This window comes from Saccopteryx bilineata, chromosome 8 (genome assembly GCF_036850765.1).
Source record: "Saccopteryx bilineata isolate mSacBil1 chromosome 8, mSacBil1_pri_phased_curated, whole genome shotgun sequence".
In the NCBI taxonomy this organism is placed as follows: Eukaryota; Metazoa; Chordata; class Mammalia; order Chiroptera; family Emballonuridae; genus Saccopteryx; species Saccopteryx bilineata.
Genome location: NC_089497.1, coordinates 62946411 through 62962894, shown reverse-complemented (window position 1 = coordinate 62962894; position 16484 = coordinate 62946411).

Sequence of the window (16484 nt, the reverse complement as noted above, 5' to 3'; positions counted from 1 at the left end):
GAAATCTTACCTTTAGCTACAAAATGGATGGACCTCGCAACTATCATGCTAAGTGAAATAAGCCAGACAGAGATAGAAAAATACCATATGACCTCACTCATTTGAGGAATCCAATGAACAATGTGAACTGAGCAATGCAACAGAGACAGAGGCGGGATCAAAGAGACCAGAGGGAAAGTGGTCAGACGGAAAGTAGAAGAGAAGGGAAAGAGATTAATAATATTATATATACGTAACACAGCATTATAGAGAACAGGACAGTAAATCCTGGAGGTAAGGGGGAAGACATTGGGGAGAGGGGTCACAGGGGGGTCTGAGGGAGAATAAGGAGGTCAGAGGAGATATATTAGGTGGGACACTTGAATCTATGTAAACACAAATTAAAATCATAAATAAGGGGATGATGTCAGAGTAATGGCGGGGTAGGAAGCGATACCGATAAATCTCCCCCAAAACTCAACAAGATCTTCAACCAGAAACAGAAAAACCTATACTTGGAGCTTCCAGATGCTTCGCAATACACCCAAAGGTATGATTGAGTGAAAAATTGGCTAAATATATAACCAAACCCCGAAGGAAAAAGGGAGTAAGAAATGCTCCACCTTCCTCACTAACCTAAACAGGGCGGCTTTCTCTGGTAACTGTGAATATAGAAACTGAGGCGGGCAAAGGGGGTGAATAGATCCAGGCCGCCGCGGCACAAACGGCCGAACCAGGCTGTGGCACACAGATCCAAGCCGAGGAAAATCTGATCCTGTGGCAACCCGGGCAATACAAGCTAACACTCGCGCCAAACCCAAACAAAGAAAGACAAGCGGAGCGGCCATTTTACCCGGTCTCCTGGTCGGTGCGCAGTTAGTGGGCGAGAATTTCTTCCTAGGCCCCGAGAGTGGGTGCCCGTGTTGCCCCACGGAGAGGCAGGGTCAGAGGCCTTTCTGTGGGCCGAGGACAGAGTCTCTGGGCAGCCCCAGCGACCTGGGAAAGCCACGCACGGGAGGGAGTGAGAACTACTTCCAACGGTGGAGATTTTCCGTGCTGGTGAGGGTTTCACTCAGAGGGAACCGCGGCCGGCCTCATATCCTGGTGTGCGCGCGCAGATAAGGAGTGAGCGATTCCTCCGAGTGCCTCCGCAGTGCGCGCCCGTGTTATCGCAGAGAGGGGCAGAGTCAGGGGCCTTTGTGTGGGCCAAAGCGGAGTCTCGAGCCGCCCCAGCGCCTTGCAAAAGCCGTGCACGGGGACGGAGCGAGACTCAATTCCAATGCTGCAACTTTTCCCTGCGGTTGGGGGTTTCACTCAGAGCGTGAGACTGCTGGCTGGATATCCTGGTCGCAGACAGTGAGTGAGAGTTTCCTCCAAGCGCCCCCCAGAAGTGGGCGCCCGCTTGTGTTACCGGACAGAGTGGCAGAGCCAGTGGTCTTTGAGTGGGCGGAAAGCCCGCCTGATTATGCTAGCAGCTCTGACTGACTGAGCCTTACCCAGAGCCCTGTGCTGAGTGGAAATAGAGTGGGGAGTTGCCAGCTCTTTGAGCCTCTTACTATCCAGGCAGAGGCAGCAGAAACCCCATAGCTGGATTATCAGGCTACTAATTGAGGAAGGAAAGACTAGGAGAAAGGCTCCAGGAACACGGACTCTCTCACTGTCGGAGCCTATAAATGCTAATGAGCCTCGACTCCCACGAGACTAAAGCACAATACATGACATTGCCATAGAGACTTATCAACTGCAAGCCTCTACCTGAGCGTGCCAAAGGGGCAGAACCCGGGGTACAGAGTCACCGACCAGAAAGAGGGAGAGAAAAGAAAAAGCAAGAAGATAACCTCTCAAAATCAAGAATAATCTGCAGACTTTATAACCTATCCCATTTTATTATATTTGTTCGTTTGTTTCTCTTATCTTCATTCTTGATACTTTTTTTTCTTCCTCCAATTTGGCCGATTAACTCTCTACTGGTCTTACTCTCTCCTCTCCTTGAACTACACTACCCATAAGTGTTACATCTCCCATTATCTTTTCTCTTCTCTTCCTTTCTCTCTATGAGGGTTGCACTCCAAAACCCTTAACTCTCTCTCTCTCTCCTTTCTTTTTTCTTCTTTTAGTGGTTCCCTCTTTTTTTTCTCTCTCTCTCTTTCTTTTCTCCCTCTATATTAGTTTCTTCCTTTCTCCTTTACATCTCCTCTCATTCAAACCTCAATAACAAACAAATTATCTTATCTGGGACTCAAACCTATGTTTGTGGCATTTTGGGGGGTTTTTACTTCACCTTTTTAACTCACTAGCAGTGCTCCCATCCCTGGCTCTCCATATTATCTAGTTCTTGTTCCACTAAATACAATAGTAATTTTTTAATTTGTCCCCCCATTTTTCCGTTTTCCTCTTATTCCTCTCATCATAACTCTTAGACAACCAACACCTAAAAGCAAATCATTTTATTCTTGACCCAAATTTTTTCCTTATTTGCTTTTTGTGGGTCCATACGCTCTTTTTTTTTCTTTTTTCTTTTTTTTTTTCTTTTTTTCTTTTTTGCCCCTTTATTACTTTTCCCCAATTCAGGCCCTCCATCACAGGCATTGTTTGTTATAACTCACAGTCCACCACAAGATTTTCTCAAGAAAGAGGGGAGAGGAGAGGAGAGGAAAAAAGGAGGGGAGGAATAATTTCCTTTTTTTAAAAATTTTTATTTTATTTTATTTTTCTTTATTTCATTATTAATTTTTTTTAAAAAAAAACAACTCTTTTCGATTTTTTTTTTTATTTTTTTTAACTTTTTATTCTTTATTAAATCTCATTAATACTATCAACAAAACCACCCTCAGATGCCATTAAGGAAGAGAAAATCGAATATCATGGATACAAAAGAAAGAAGGTAACACAGCTAGATGAGGAAAAATCTATGGAGAAAAAATTTAATATATTGGAAACCTTGGAGCTAAATGACAGAGAATTCAAGATAGAAATCCTAAAAATCCTCCGAGATATACAAGAAAACACAGAAAGGCAATATAGGGAGATCAGAAAACAACTCAATGAACACAAAGAATATATGTCCAAGGAAATTGAAACTATAAAAACAAATCAAACAGAGATGAAAAACTCAATTCACGAGCTGAAAAACGAAGTAACAAGCTTAGCTAATAGAACAGGTCAGATAGAAGAGAGGATTAGTGAAATAGAAGACAAGCAACTTGAGGCACAACAGAGAGAAGAAGAAAGAGACTCAAAAATTAAAAAAAAATGAGATAGCCCTACAAGAATTATCTGACTCCATCAAAAAGAATAACATAAGAATAATAGGTATATCAGAGGGAGAAGAGAGAGAAAATGGAATGGAGAACATACTCAAACAAATAATAGATGAGAACTTCCCAAGCCTGTGGAAAGAACTAAAGCCTCAAGTTCAAGAAGCAAACAGAACTCCAAGTTTTCTTAACCCCAACAAACCTACTCCAAGGCATATCATAATGAAATTGACACAAACCAACAGCAAAGAAAAAATTCTCAAGGCAGCCAGGGAAAAGAAGAGTACAACATATAAAGGAAGGCCCATTAGATTATCATCAGATTTCTCAGCAGAAACTCTACAAGCTAGAAGAGAGTGGACCCCAATATTTAAAGTCCTGAAAGAGAGGAACTTTCAGCCACGAATACTATACCCATCAAAGCTATCCTTCAAATACGAAGGAGAAATAAAAACATTCACAGATACAGAAAAGATGAGGGAATTTATCATCAGAAAACCCCCACTCCAGGAATTACTAAAGGGGGTTCTCCAATCAGATACAAAGAACAAAAAAAAAAACAGAGCCACAAGTAAAAGCTCCAAGAAGAACACAATAAAACCAAATTTAAACTGTGACAACAACAAAAAGAAAGAGGGGGAGAAGGCGGAGATTAACAGTAGCAAAGGACGATGGAGTGCAAAAGTACTCACAAAATAGTTCGCTACAATGAACAGGGTAGGGACCCTTTTCATTACTCAAAGGTAACCACCATTGAAAAAACCACCACAGAAGCACATGAGATAAAAAAGATAGCAACAGAGGAAAGATGTATGGAATACAACCAAATAAAAACAAAAGATAGAAAAACGAAAGAGAAGGATCAAACAAGACACAAAACTAACAGAAAGCAAGATATAAAATGGCAATAGGGAACTCACAAGTATCAATAATTACACTAAATGTAAATGGATTAAACTCACCAATAAAAAGGCACAGAGTAGCAGAATGGATTAAAAAAGAAAATCCAACTGTATGCTGCCTACAGGAAACTCATCTAAGTAACAAGGATAAAAACAAATTCAAAGTGAAAGGCTGGAAAACAATACTCCAAGCAAATAACATCCAAAAAAAAACAGGTGTAGCAATACTCATATCGGATAATGCTGACTACAAGACAGGAAAAGTACTTAGAGACAAAAATGGCCATTTCATAATGGCTAAGGGGACACTGAATCAAGAAGACATAACAATTCTTAATATATATGCACCAAACCAAGGAGCACCAAAATATATAAGACAGCTACTTATTGATCTTAAAACAAAAACTGACAAAAATACAATCATACTTGGAGACCTCAATACACCGCTGACGGCTCTAGATCGGTCATCCAAACAGAGAATCAACAAAGACATAGTGGCCTTAAACAAAACACTAGAGCACCTGGATATGATAGACATCTACAGGACATTTCATCCCAAAGTGACTGAGTATACATTTTTCTCCAGTGTACATGGATCATTCTCAAGAATTGACCATATGTTGGGCCACAAAAACAACATCAGCAAATTCAGAAAAATTGAAGTTGTACCAAGCATATTTTCTGATCATAAAGCCTTGAAACTAGAATTCAACTGCAAAAAAGAGGAAAAAAATCCCACAAAAATGTGGAAACTAAACAACATACTTTTAAAAAATGAATGGGTCAAAGAAGAAATAAGTGCAGAGATCAAAAGATATATACAGACTAATGAAAATGACAATACGACATATCAGAATCTATGGGATGCAGCAAAAGCAGTGATAAGAGGGAAGTTCATATCGCTTCAGGCATATATGAACAAACAAGAGAGAGCCCAAGTGAACCACTTAACTTCCCACCTTAAGGAACTAGAAAAAGAAGAACAAAGACAACCCAAAACCAGCCGAAGAAAGGAGATAATAAAAATCAGAGCAGAAATAAATGAATTAGAGAACAGAAAAACTATAGAAAAAATTAATAGAACAAGGAGCTGGTTCTTTGAAAAGATCAACAAAATTGACAAACCCTTGGCAAGACTTACCAAGGAAAAAAGAGAAAGAACTCATATAAACAAAATCCAAAATGAAAGAGGAGAAATCACCACGGACACTGTAGATATACAAAGAATTATTGTAGAATACTATGAAAAACTTTATGCCACTAAATTCAACAACCTAGAAGAAATGGATAAATTCCTAGAACAATACAACCTTCCTAGACTGAGTCAAGAAGAAGCAGAAAGCCTAAACAGACCTATCAGTAGAGAAGAAATAGAAAAAACCATTAAAAACCTCCCCAAAAATAAAAGTCCAGGCCCTGACGGCTATACCAGCGAATTTTATCAAACATTCAAAGAAGACTTGGTTCCTATTCTACTCAAAGTCTTCCAAAAAATTGAAGAAGAAGCAATACTTCCAAACACATTTTATGAGGCCAACATAACCCTCATCCCAAAACCAGGCAAGGATGGCACAAAAAAAGAAAACTACAGACCAATATCTCTAATGAATACAGATGCTAAAATACTAAACAAAATACTAGCAAATCGAATACAACAACATATTAAAAAAATAATACATCATGATCAAGTGGGATTCATCCCAGAATCTCAAGGATGGTTCAACATACGTAAAACGGTTAATGTAATACACCATATCAACAAAACAAAGAACAAAAATCACATGATCTTATCAATAGATGCAGAAAAGGCTTTCGATAAAATACAACACAATTTTATGTTTAAGACTCTCAACAAAATGGGTATAGAAGGAAAATATCTCAACATGATAAAGGCCATATATGATAAACCATCAGCTAACATCATATTAAATGGCACTAAACTGAAGGCTTTCCCCCTTAAATCAGGAACAAGACAGGGTTGTCCACTCTCTCCACTCTTATTTAATGTGGTACTAGAGGTTCTCGCCACAGCAATCAGACAAGACAAAGAAATAAAAGGCATCCATATCGGAAAAGAAGAAGTAAAGGTATCACTTTTTGCAGATGATATGATCCTATACATTGAAAACCCCAAAGAATCCACAAAAAGACTATTAGAAACAATAAGCCAATACAGTAAGGTCGCAGGATACAAAATTAACATACAGAAGTCAATAGCCTTTCTATATGCCAACAATGAAACAACTGAGAAGGAACTCAAAAGAATAATCCCCTTCACGATTGCAACAAAAAAAATAAAATACTTAGGAATAAACATAACAAAGAATGTAAAGGACTTATATAATGAAAACTATAAACCATTGTTAAGGGAAATCGAAAAAGATATAATGAGATGGAAGAATATACCTTGTTCTTGGCTAGGAAGAATAAATATAATCAAGATGGCTATATTACCCAAAGCAATATACAAATTTAATGCAATTCCCATCAAACTTCCAATGACGTTTTTTAAAGAAATAGAGCAAAAAATCATCAGATTTATATGGAACTATAAAAAACCCCGAATAGCCAAAGCAATCCTAAAGAAAAAGAATGAAGCTGGGGGCATAACAATACCTGACTTCAAACTCTATTATAGGGCCACGACAATCAAAACAGCATGGTATTGGCAGAAAAATAGACACTCAGACCAATGGAACAGAATAGAAAGTCCAGAAATAAAACCACATATATATAGTCAAATAATTTTTGATAAAGGGGCCAACAACACACAATGGAGAAAAGAAAGCCTCTTCAATAAATGGTGCTGGGAAAACTGGAAAGCCACATGCAAAAGAATGAAACTGGACTACAGTCTCTCTCCCTGTACAAAAATTAACTCAAAATGGATCAAAGATCTAAACATAAGACCTGAAACAATTAGGTACATAGAAGAAGACATAGGTACTCAACTCATGGACCTGGGTTTTAAAGAGCATTTTATGAATTTGACTCCAATGGCAAGAGAAGTGAAGGCAAAAATTAATGAATGGGACTACATCAGACTAAGAAGTTTTTGCTCAGCAAGAGAAACTAATAACAAAATAAATAGACAGCCAACTAAATGGGAAATGATATTTTCAAACAACAGCTCAGATAAGGGCCTAATATCCAAAATATACAAAGAACTCATAAAACTCAACAACAAACAAACAAACAATCCAATAAAAAAATGGGAAGAGGATATGAATAGACACTTCTCCCAGGAAGAAATACAAATGGCCAACAGATATATGAAAAGATGCTCATCTTCTTTAGCTATTAGAGAAATGCAAATCAAAACAGCAATGAGATACCACCTCACACCTGTTCGATTAGCTGTTATTAGCAAGTCAGGTAATAGCAAATGTTGGAGAGGCTGTGGAGAAAAAGGAACCCTCATCCACTGTTGGTGGGAATGTAAAGTAGTACAACCATTATGGAAGAAAGTATGGTGGTTCCTCAAAAAACTGAAAATAGAACTACCTTATGACCCAGCAATCCCTCTACTGGGTATATATCCCCAAAACTCAGAAACATTGATACGTAAAGACACATGCAGCCCCATGTTTATTGCAGCATTGTTCACAGTGGCCAGGACATGGAAACAACCAAAAAGCCCATCAATAGATGACTGGATAAAGAAGATGTGGCACATATACACTATGGAATACTACTCAGCCATAAGAAATGATGACATCGGAACATTTACAGCAAAATGGTGGGATCTTGATAACATGATACGAAGCGAAATAAGTAAATCAGAAAAAACCAGGAACTGTATTATTCCATACGTAGGTGGGACATAATACTGAAACTAAGAGACATTGGCAAGAGTGTGGTGGTTACAGGGGGGAGGGGGGAATGAGAGAGGGATAGGGGGTGGGGAGGGGCACAAAGAAAACAAGATAGAAGGTGACAGAGGACAATCTGACTTTGGGTGGTGGGTATGCAACATAATTGAACGACAAGATACCCTGGTCTTGTTATCTTTGAATATATGTATCCTGATTTATTGATGTCACCCCATTAAAAAAATAAAATTATAAAAAAAAAATCATAAATAAAAAAATCTATCATGATTTTCCTTAAAACTGTATAATGAGATTACAAATATTATTGAAAAATAGAAACCTAAAAATATCAGTCGATATTTAAAAATGAACATAAATTTAAATATGTTTTTATAAATTAAAGCATACAATACTGGATAAAATAGATGTGCAAAACAGAAAATAGGTAAAGAATAGGTTGCACTTTAACATATTTGTGAAGACATTTGAAAATCAATAGAGAACCTGTAGTTTGTTTAATAACAGGTCTAGAATAAATGTTTAGAAATTTAGGGGAAAAATAACTTTACAATATATACTAAAACTATATGAGTTTAAAAAGCTACATAGATTTTAAAAAAATAAATGCAATTAGTTTTTAGAAACCATAGTTTTTTGCCTGACCAGGTGGAGGCACAGTGGATAGAGCGTCGAACTGGGATGAGGAGGGCCCAGGTTCAAGACCCTGAGGTCACCAGTTTGAGCACGGGCTCATGTGGTTTTAGCAAAGCTCACCAGCTTGGACCCAAGGTCGCTGGCTTGAGCAAGGGGTTACTTGGTCTGCTGAAGTCCTGTGGTCAAGGCACATATGAGAAAGCAATCAATGAACAACTAAGGTGTCGCAATGAAAAACTGATGATTGATGCTTCGCATCTCTTTCTGTTCCTGTGTGTCTGAAAAAAAAAAAAAAGAAACCATAGTTTTTTTTTTGTAATTTATGAAGCCAGAAAAATTAGAGAAGTGCTTGAAAACTTCTTCTTACCAAATTGAATTACCATAGTGAATCAATATAGTAGACTAGCATAATATTGTTTAGAATTTTAAGATAATCAGGGTTTCTGCCAACTATTGGGATGGAGATTAGGAGGATTAATATAGTTCAGGGACAAAACAAATAAATATCCTGCTACCCATCTCATGTAAAACAAACTTTTGTTCTTTACTAATGAGGATCTGGACAAATATATACATTCTCCAAATCAAATAGCTGTAAACCAAGTGTCAGAGACTGTCTTGATCTTTTCCAGTAAGAATCCACAGCTGCTGTACCTGGAATGGATCCTGCTGTTTGGTGGGGATTACCCTACTTCTATTATCTCTCATGATCCATGTGATTTTGTAGGCATTGTACAGCTGAATTTAATGAGGGGTCACCACCCCAGCATACTTTATATCATTGATGATGACACTAATCTCTGCAGTTTTTCCTGAGATGTGATATTCACAAGTCTCAAGGCCCAACTCCTTCTCTATCACAGCCTTGATTTTAGCATAGTAGACTTATTACAACTTCACACATATTCTTATTTGCAATTCTTGTTGTTTGTTGGCTGACTTGATCATGTCTTTACTTTCTTAACAGCTTGTAGAGAAATGAACAAAAGTCAGTTTACTCCACAATAATCAAAATTACTATTGCTTTCATATCTTTCAGGTGCCAGGGTTATTGCATATGTCAGTGTTTCTCTGTTATCCCAATGCACCACAGATTTTAACACGTGAAAATTACTGAAATACTTGCAGTAGTGTTTTGGGGTCCTCGGTTCCTGTTTTCTAGAAAGAAGGATTTCAGAGGAAAGATGCAGAGAGCAAAGCAGGCAGCAGTTTTTTGGCAGAGGGGGAGTACATCTGGATGATTTCCAAGTGGGTGACTCACGCCGACCTGAGGGCCCTGCATAGTGACGTAGGCAGATTTTTATGCTCACCTGGGCACTCTCCCTGCCTCTTGGCTCCTCCTCCCTGGCCGCTTTGTTTTTGCCCATCACAGGAGCACATCTCTGTCAGCAGTGGGTGGTTGTATGCTTGCCCTATTCATGTTTTGAAGTCATGTTTCTGATCTTTTTCAACACTTCGCTCTTTTATATCTAGTGTCCCTAGTGGAAGTTCAGATAGTTGTCATTGCCCAATTTGTCAGTCTCTTTGAGCATGCCTCTCACAGGTGTATAACTGCCCCAGGCTGTACTAAGAACTTGAAAACCATGGTCAGCCATCTGGTTATTAGCTGATGGTTATGTTTAAGGTTGATATTTCTTTTCCCTCTCTATCCTCTCACCTGACTCATGTCTTATTAGCTACCTATACTAACAATTAACACCCCTTAACTCCAGCATTATCATGGCCATTGGAATGATGAATGATCTAATTCCAAATTTTATCCTGAGAATCTAATTTCCACAGCTATCTCCATTGTCAACTCCCTCAGTTTGAGTTTTTCCCAAAGCAAACATTAAAGCAAGCATCTGTAATCCCAGAAACCAAAAGTGATGAAGTGGGAAGGGTGATACAGAGAAAGGATAAAAGTCAATTATCACTGTGCAGAATCAGAGTATGTATATATAATTCTTCTGAGTCTATATAAGAAACTATGCTGACTGTACCTCAGAATTGCTGCTAAAGGGAATGAAAGTTCTGGGACATTAATTCCCTACTCCTATGCTCCATTGGTTTTCTTGAACAGTATGAATTCCCCTCTACCAAGAGGTTATGTCTGAACATGGCAGAGCAGCATTCTTGGCTTTGCAGAAAGCTAAGAGAGAGGGGTCTTTGAGGCTCATTCTTGGTGGGGAATATAGGAAGTGCAGGTAATGATCCATCAATGTCATACTGAAATCGCATGGGCAGAGGGAGTGTATCTTGGTACATCACATGCATCAGCTAAAGAAATGATGACTAGTATTATCAATCCCTCTTGATAAAACTATTTGTGGGCTTACAATTCCTGCAAGACAAATTTTACACTCTTAGCAAGTCATACAAAAACCTTTTTAAATTTATACTTCCTTATTCTTCAAGACTTGCCTATATAGAAATCAGCTCCCTATTACCTCACTATTTATATAAAACTCCTTGAAGTCCGCAAGTGTCTATTTTTTCATAACTTTCTTACTTTGTACATGATATTTTTCCTGCCTGATATAACATTAAAACTTGCCATCCTTTTGCTTCCTTCCTCTCCTCCCTTCCTTCTTCCTTCCTTCCTTCTTCCTTCCCCGACGACCCCGCTCCCCGCCTGGCCCGCCGCCCCCGGCCGGGCCCGGCCCGGCCGCCGCTCACCCGCGGACTCCCCGGTGTTGATCCAGTCAGGGTTGGCGATGCTGGCGATGGCAAAGATGTCGGCGGCGAGGAAGAGACATCCTGAGATGATGATACTGTCTTCTTCGCCTGACCGGGCGGTGGCGCAGTGGATAGAACATCGGACTGGGAAGCAGAGGACCCAGGTTTGAGACCTCAAGGTCACCAGCTTGAGCGCGGGTTCATCTGGTTTGAGCAAGGGCTCACCAGCTTGAGCCCAAGGTTGCTGCCCCCGAGCAAGGGGTTACTCGGTCTGCTGAAGGCCCGCGGTCAAGGCACATATGAGAAAGCAATCAATGAACAACTAAGAAGTCGCAAAGAAAAACTAATGATTGATGCTTCTCATCTTTCTGTTCCTGTCTGACTGTCTGTCCCTGTCTATCCCTCTCTCTGACTCTCTCTCTGTAAAAAAACAAACAAACAAACAAAAAAAAACTTGCCATCCTTTCTACACAGAACAAACTTAACATTCCTTAGTGTGGCATTCAAAGCCATCTATAGCTGGGTCTCTCCTGCCTCATCATAGTATTTATTACTTTCCATAACCCAAGAAAATGCTTATTATTAATTGTTGAGATTCACAATGCAATGTTTACGTGTAAAGTGAAGCATTATGAGACTTATGCATACTACCCATAACTGAGTCACTATGAACCTTAATGTCACTTGATTTTAATTTATTACTATTATACTGCTATTATTTGTCACCTGCATTAAAAAGTAAACTACTACATATTTCTATCTTTAATACTAGATGTTCAGTAATAATTGTTTTACTGCTAATGAAATGAAGATGAAATTTTTATATCTTTTCCCCCTCCAGGTATCATCTTTTTTTCTTTCTTTCAGTTGTTGAGAGGAACAATATGTAAAGTATAATATTGTCTAACTGCTAAGCATATACCTGAAACTAATACAAGATTTTTATCTTTTAAAATTTTATGTATAAAAATAAAACCAGCTCTATAATGCTACTCTGCTGACTCAAGACTGTTTAAAACTAAATAAATATTGACTTTAAATATATTTTATATTGATTTATACCTTAGATTATAATTAACAAGTGTAGTTGAATAACATTTTTATAAAACACCTTTGTGAAAATAGTGTGAAATTCAAATAGGCATATGGAAAATAATATAATTTTATTATATTGCTTTAAGAAAGAAAAAAAAATGTAATGTATTTAGACAATAAAGCAATAGACAAATATTTAGAACAGCCCCAAGAAATAAACTGCACTCTGAAAACTCACGGAGAAATGTTATAAAGAATTTAAGCACACAATTACCAAGATGGGTTATATTTTCAAAAGATTCAATATCTTCCCAAGAGTGAGTAATTTGTAGGAATGTAGGATTCAACTGATGAAGGAGTAAAAGCCTTTATTTCCCAGAAAGTTAAACACTATTTGCAACAGAATTAAAAAAGAAAATTATAACTGATTATGTCATCTCAGTCTCATTCTCTTTCATAAAAAGAGATGGGACTTCTTAAACTGAAGTTATTATTCAGATGAATAATAACTTATTAAAATTTTTGTTTCTGGCACTGTTTTACTCAACATTTTATTTTTCCATTCTAAGAAAGCTACTACACCCAACTCCCTCACCGTTTTATTTTCCTGCCTTCTCCCATCACAGTCCATGCAAAGTTGATACTAATATAAGATTTAGATATGAATAATTTGTACAGGGAACCCTTAGACCTATTTATTTTATTATTTATTTATTTATTTATTTTCTATTTCTTTTTTATTAGACTGTAAGTCATAAAGTTTGAGACCTGTATTACCACTGCCTAGAATTTTAGGTGATATGATATATATATATATATATGTATGTGTGTATATATATATATATATCTTGTATTAGTTTCAGGTGTATGCTTAACAGTTAGACAATATTATACTTTACATATTGTTCCTCTCAACAACTGAAAGAAAGAAAAAAAGATGACACCTGGGGGGGAAAAGATATAAAAATTTCATCTTCATTTTATATATATATAAAACTTTGTATAGTCAATATATAAGTTAGCTTCCTATTAATCTGGGGACATAACAATGTCTTCTTTTATTTATGGCTAAATACTATACATTTAATAATTCTCCTAATAAAAGTAAATAAATGATGATTTTTAAAATGTGAATTTTGAATTAACTTGCAATATCGTAGAGACATAATTGAAGGCTCAAACCAAAAGTCACAGCAAGAATCATGGGAGATAAGAAAGCTCAAGAGGGAAGTTTAATACAAGACTTTCATATTAGACTGCCATTATGAAGACTGCATGGGATGATAAAAATGTCAGATAAAGCCCAGTGTCTGTGTTGGAAACTCAAACAGAAAGCACCAATGTAAGGCTGAGATTATACAGTGTGTCCGTAAAGTCATGGTGCACTTTTGACCAGTCACAGGAAAGCAACAAAAGACGATAGAAATATGAAATCTGCATTAAATAAAAGGAAAACTCTCCCAGTTTCATACCTATTCAGTGCAGTTCCATGTGGGCTAACGCACAGATTTTTTAGGGCTCCTTACGTAGCTATCCCGTATAGCCTCTACAGATTCGTCACTGACTGATGACATACCAGAACAGGGTTTCTCCACCAAACTGCCGGTTTCCTTCAACTGCTTATCCCACCGAGTAATGTTATTCCTATGCGGTGGCGTTTCATTATAAATGCGCCGATATTCACGTTGCACTTTGGTCAAGGATTTAAATTTAGCGAGCCACAGAACACACTGAACTTTCCTCTGTACCGTCCACATCTGGACTGGCATTGCCGTGAGCTGCTCTGCTGTATACACGGTGTTACGTGATCATCTGTGCATGCGCACATGCTGCCACATCATCCTACAGAAACTGGGAGGGTTTTCCTTTATTTGGTGCAGATTTCACATTTCTGTCGTCTTTTGTTGCTTTCCTGTGACTGGTCAAAAGTGAACCATGACATTATGGACACACTGTATATGATCACAGCTTTAATGAAAGAATGAGTAAAGGAAAAAAGCTAATGTGAATAAAGTGGTAAAAAGAAAATTTACTTGTTTTATACTTTAAATGTTGAGGAAGGGAAAAAATGTCATGGAAAATTTACAAACATAAGTTGACTCTCATCTGGTTACACAACCGAGTTATAACTCTGTGGGGTCCTACAAAACATAAGCTCAGGATTTTATTTAAACAAATAATCTCAAGTTGAAAGTACTGCCAGAGGCCAGGCAGAAATAATTACACATTGTCTTTGGAAGAATACAGGGAAGCATTGGTGGGATTCAAATAATTTAGTAACCAGTTCTCTGTCCTAATGACCATTTTAAGTATAAAAAAAGATATACCAAAAGGTAGTTTATTATTTCATGCATTTAATCTTTAACTAAGAACAATAAAAGAGGTATACAAAACTAGATTATGTTATAAGAGTTTTAAAATATTATTAAAAATATTAAATAAAACCTGATAAAAGAACAATAAAATTTTTATTTAAGATATTTCCAATGACAGCTTGTCACCCTCTGGTTGTTTGGCACTTTGTCTCTTTATGTTATATGTTTGTTTACCGAAGTAACAAACATGGGAAAATTAAAATGTAATATTTCTTCAAAGGCATAATGAGTTTTATGAAATGAATAAGTAAACATTACAATCATAGTTCCTTCAAAATTTTTTTTTACCTATGGACAAAATGAACATTACTACAGGTGCTTAGAATACGCTGTTGTGCAGATGAATGTTAAAAAAGAGTAAGGAATGTAAATTTGTGATTTTCACATTGGGTGGCTGCCCAGGTGGCCACCTCAGAGAACCCTGATTACAAGTGCCATTTTAATAACCTGTTTGCTGAACTCAACAAAAAATTAGATATCAGTTCAGCCGAACCGGTGTGAAACAACTGAATCCCACCACCCTAAAGAAGTTTCTGTATTCTTCTTGACCAAGACATTTCTCAGAACATGAGTTTTCAGTTCTACAGTGTTCTCCCCTCTTCAATTTTTGGGAGAGTTTAAGAAAAATTGGTGTTAATCTTTTTTTAAATATTTGGTAGAATTCAAATGGAGATATCTGTCCTAGTATTTTCTTTGTCAAAAGCTTTATAATTACTGATTTAATCTCTTACTATTATTAGAGTGTTCAGATTTTCTGTTGTTTTTTTTTTCTGAAAATCTGTACAATCTTAGTACATTTTATGTTTCTAGAAAGTTATTTATTTTTTCTAGGTTATATAATTTGTTTTTGTGTATTTCTATAGCCATTTATTATAATCCTTTGAATTTCTGTAATAGTGTAATGTCTCCTCACATATTTTTTAATTTTTTAATTTTCTGGTTATTGATTTCTAATTTCATCCATTATAGACAGAAAAGATACTTGATATTATTTCATTTTTCTTAATTTTGTCAAACTTTGTTTTGTGGCCTAAGAGATAATCAATCCTGAATCAATTTGGAATAAGTCTATGCACACTTGAGAAGATTGTGTATTGTGTTTCTGTTGGATAGAATATTCCATATATGTCTGTTAGGTGGATATGGATTATATTGTTATTTAAGCCTGCTGTTTCCTCAGCTGTTTCCTCATTTGTATTCCATGTGGATGATCTATAATTTTTAAAATTGTGGTAGCTTCATTTCCTTCCATTATTATTTGGCTGTTTATTTTTTCTCTCATATCTGTTAACATTTGCCTTATATATTTAAGTGCTTCAATGTTGAGTGCACATATATTTACAATTATTATATCCTTTTGTTGAATTTATCCTTTTATCATTATATAATGACCTTCTTTGTCTCTCTTATAGTTCTTCAATTAAAATCTATTTTGTACAATATGAGTATTATCACACTTATTCTCTTTTGATTATCATTTGCATAGGATATCTTTTCCATCTTTTTCCTTTCATCCTATATGTGTCCTTAAAGCCCAAACGAGTCTCCTGTAGACCCATATTATTGAGTCTTTTTTAAAATTTACTCACCCATTCTACAACTTTTAATAAGATAATTTAACCTATTTGCATTTAAAGTAATTATTGATAGGCAATGACTTAATATTAACATTTTGTTGTTTTTTGACTTTTGGAGTTCCTTTGTTCATTTTTCCTGTCTTGCTGTCTTACTTTGTTATTTTATCATTTATTTAGTAGTATGCTTTTATTTCTTTCTCTTATATTTTGAGTATTTGCTGTAGATTTTTTTCTT